Source organism: Nannospalax galili, unplaced genomic scaffold (genome assembly GCF_000622305.1).
Source record: "Nannospalax galili isolate Female #2095 unplaced genomic scaffold, S.galili_v1.0 scaffold2382, whole genome shotgun sequence".
In the NCBI taxonomy this organism is placed as follows: Eukaryota; Metazoa; Chordata; class Mammalia; order Rodentia; family Spalacidae; genus Nannospalax; species Nannospalax galili.
Genome location: NW_008346905.1, coordinates 44,266 through 48,629, shown reverse-complemented (window position 1 = coordinate 48,629; position 4,364 = coordinate 44,266). Strand labels below are relative to the sequence as shown.

Here is a 4,364-nt window from a genome sequence, read left to right as displayed (position 1 = left end):
TTCTTTAATCATGTTTATAATTGTTCTTTTGAGTTCCATGTCCTGGATTATCTCTAGGGGGTTCTCATTGTACTCCTCTAGAGGACCAATGGGATTTGGTGGGGATATGTTATTTTGGTTTTTCATGTTGTTATTTTTTCTCTGTGACTTTGACATGTAAATATCTTTTGTATTTTTTGATTCTTTTGTGAGACTCAAGCCTTCAAGTTCAGGTCTGCTTCTTTCTGTGAGTTTTATGTGTCTTTGTCATTTACTTTTTGGGCATGAAAAGCTGGTTCCTCTAAGCTTCCAGTTCTCTCTTTAAATTTTATGTTGGAGTGGCCAGACTGCTTTTGTCTTCAGGAGTTCCCACAGAGGCCCAAATCAGATGAGGATCAGATGCTCTCAGGCTTTTTCCTAAGGTCTGGATCCTTCCAGAAATTTTTTGGCCTCAGGAATTTGGGGATTGGACTGCCCTGGGATCCAGGCTTAGGAAAGAGGCTGGTCCAGGGCATCTGGTGGCCATGCCACCCAGACATGCAAAGGCAGAAAGGGGCAGGAAGTGGCCCGAAGGGCTTATGGGTACTGCACTGAGGAGCTGGTTTGGTCAGGATGCAAAGGATCAAGAAGAGGAAAAGTCATCCCTGGCATCGAGGAAAGAGGTGGGTAGGTGTTGCAGGCCCAGGGAAGTAGAGGGAGGTGAGGGCGGGGCCAGGTCCAGAAGCGGTGCCCCTGGGGCCCAAGAAAGGCACTAAGTTGGTCTGGGTGAGAAGGGTCAGGAAGCAGTATTGGTTCCCCCAGTGTCTGAGGCCCCAAGTCTAGGAATGGTGCAGGTCCCAAACTGGGAGTAGCGAACAGCGGGGGAGATGGAAGGGTGAATGTGGATTGGGGAGTCTAGGTGCCGAGGGCTTCGCTATATACTTACCCCAAGGGGCCTGAGCATAGGCGTGCAGGCTGGGAGAGTTAGCCTGTGGTGCATGTCCAGGGACCCAGAGAGAGGTGAGGGCGGGGCCAGGACCAGAAGCCGTGCTCCTGGGGCCCAAGAAAGGCACTCAGTTGGTCTGGGTGAGAAGGATCAGGAAGCAGTATTGGTTCCCCAGGTGTCTGGGGCCCCAAGACTAGGAATGGCGCAGGTCCCAAACTGGGAGTAGCGAACAGCGGGGGAGATGGAAGGGTGAATGTGGCTTGGGGAGTCTGGGTGCGGAGGGCTGCACTGCTATAGACTTACCCCAAGAGGCCTGAGGATGGAGTTCATAATTTTTAATCAAATCATCCTGTCCTGATTTTCTTATCTATTTACTTTCAGATGAACACACAGGCATGCTTAGAAAAATTTCTCCAAAAATATTTTTCCCCCTGAAAAATTCACTTGGAAAAGGAAGGTGTCTAAATAGGGAGTTAAGTATGCCACACAGGACAAATGCCTCAATATGGAAACTTTAATAAGTAACTATATCCTGCAAAGACAATGATGGGAGCAGACGGCAGGGGGCTGGCGGCCAGCTGGATCCTCACTCAGTACTCCTCTCCTTCTTCAGCCTCTGCTTCCATGGAATCCATGCCCATCTCTTCATAATCCTTCTCCAGCATGGCCAGGTCCTCCCGAGCCTCCGAGAACTCCCCTTCCTCCATGGCCTCCCCCATGTACCAGTGCACACAGGCTTGCTTGGCATACATGAGGTCAAACGTGATCCAGGTGGGCCAGGCCTCTGCGATGGCAGTTGTGTTGCTCAGCATGCACATGGCCTAGCCCGCTGCACCTTGGCCAGGTCTCCTCCCAGGACCACAGTGGGGGGCTGGTAGTTAATACCCACCTGCCAAGAAATAGTCACATTTACTCTGACTTCAACAATGTGTATTCAAAGTGGGGAGCTGTGGACCCAGTGTAAATGTAACTACTCATACTTCTGGGAAGTCAGAGTATCTGTTGGTCCTATAATTTCAGTTTTTGGACTCACCTACACAAGGCACACAGTTTTAAGTACTTACTTGAAACACCAATGTTCCAAACTGCAAATGAACACACTGTTATGCACCCAACATGGTAAAACATGCAAAAGGAAGAACCCTTTACCCTGGCATATAAGTACTTCCAAAGCATATTGCACACTAAGTAAAGAAAACCGAGCAGAAACCTATGCACTTGTGTGTAGAAAACACCTTCATAGCCTTAGACTCAGGGAAGGAGATAATGTTGGAGTTGATGGCTAGTGAGCACCTGGGGTGTGCTAAGGTGGTGACCATTCTGGTGAAGAGATGGCTGTTAGCAGCAGTTAGGAACACAGCCAGGACACAGGCATACGGGACTGTCCCCACCAATGAACACCCTTCCACAACGGAGACAACGTTAGCGGGCCTTTCGAAGCAGTAGTGCTGCCTGCTTCCTGGGTCCTGTAGCCCTTACAAACTGCAGGTGAGGGCAAAAAGCCCTTTCTTGCCAGTCAAGTCAAGCATGGCACAAAAGGGCTCCATTCTTAAATTCAAAATGCAGCATTCATCTTGAGTCCCTTATCTAGTTTGGAGGCACACACATGCTTTGCTCAGGTCTGCTGGCCTCTGTCAAGCAGTGTTAGCTATATAATGTATCTACATGCACAGACCACCTCTTGCTCTATAAGGACAATAAGCTCTAGGGAAGTGGTTTCAGCTTTTTAGCCTTCCAGCTTTAATATTTTGCCAATTTTTATAATTCAAAAGACACAAAAATTGTTTTTGAAACATGGCCTAGTGTAGGTCCAGGCAGACTTCAAACCCGCTATGTAACCAAGGATGACCTTGAACTCCTGACCTTCTCTTCTGCTTCCCTAGTGCTGGGATTAACGGCATGTGACACCATGCATGCCCAGTTAAAAATTCACAATATTTTTAAACATGGAAGCTAGCATGTCTCTAAGTGAATGGTTGTACAATAACATGTAATCACATGGACACGGATAAAAAGGAACTTAGAGCAAAGAGATTGACAGGGTCTACCTGGTGTGGTAAACACTGTCTGGACCGACAGGCTGCAACTTGATAGGTCCCCATAGGCCAGCTCTTTACTGCTCACAGAACCACTTTCAGTTGGGAGGAAAACTGGGCAAGGCACAGCATTCCTGAGCATCCGCGAACAGATGCTTCTTGGGAAGTTTTCACCTTCCCTGACGGGAAAAAACTCACTGCTTGCTTTGGTAACTGGGGCTTTAAGGAAAAGGACACACAGCATAAGGTGCAAATTAATGACTGCACACAAGCTCTCTTTGTAGACCACATGGAACAAGAATTCTCCCCCAGGGCTATGGCCCTGGGCAGGGTCTGTTGCCTGCAGACAGGTACAAAGCCACAGCACCCAGTCATACCTTAAATCCAGTTGGGCACCAATCTACAAACTGGATAGTGCGCTTGGTCTTGATGGTAGCAATAGCCGCATTGACATCTTTTGGGACAACATCCCCCCTGTACAACATGCAGCAGGCCATGTATTTGCCATGGCGAGGGTCACACTTGACCATCTGATTGGCTGGCTCGAAGCAGGCACTGGATCTCGGCCACTGAGAGCTGCTCATGGTAGGCCTTCTCAGCTGAGATGACTGGGGCGTAGGTGGCCAGTGGGAAGTGGATTCGAGGGTATGGCACCAGGTTGGTCTGGAATTCTGTCAGGTCCACATTCAGGGCCCCATTGAACATCAGGGAGGCCATGATGGAGGACACGGTGGCCAGTGGGAAGTGGATTCGAGGGTATGGCACCAGGTTGGTCTGGAATTCTGTCAGATCCACATTCAGGGCCCCATTGAACATCAGGGAGGCCATGATGGAGGACAAAATCTGCCCGATCATGCGATTGAGGTTGGTGTATGTGGGACGTTCAATGTCCAGGTTGTGCCTATAGATGTCACAGATGGCTTCATTGTTGTCCATGAAGGCACAGTCAGAATGTTCTAGGGTCGCATGTGTGGTCAGGATTGGAACTTGCTGTATAGACAAGGATGGCCTCAAGCTCAGAGATCTTCCTGCCTCTGTATCCCAAGTGCTGGGATTAAAGGTATGTACTGTGGGGTCTCTCCCTCTCTTCATGGGTCGTTGGCCACTCGTGGGTTGTTGGCCACCGGTCCACAAGGATAAAGGGAGCAGAAGCCACAAATGGGTTCAGGATGGCCAGTGAGCAGGACACTCGTGGGTTGTTGGCCACCGGTCCACAAGGATAAAGGGAGCAGAAGCCACGAACGGGTTCAGGATGGCCAGTGAGCAGGACGGAAAAAGACTTTCCGGGGAGGCAGATTCAGTGATACAGCTCTGTTTATTCAGTGGGGGTCAGGGAAAATACACTGTTGAGGCAGAAGCCAAAGCTTCAGCTGATAGGTGCTCATAGTATGCTTTATTTAAATGTGGTAGGGGGATCCTATCAT

General features: G+C 49.3%; 1 pseudogene; it reads right to left on the bottom strand.

Annotated features, from left to right (window-relative positions):
- Positions 1-1,494: 1,494 nt before the first annotated feature.
- Positions 1,495-4,364, bottom strand: part of LOC103742319 — a 5,757-nt pseudogene continuing 2,887 nt past the window's right edge.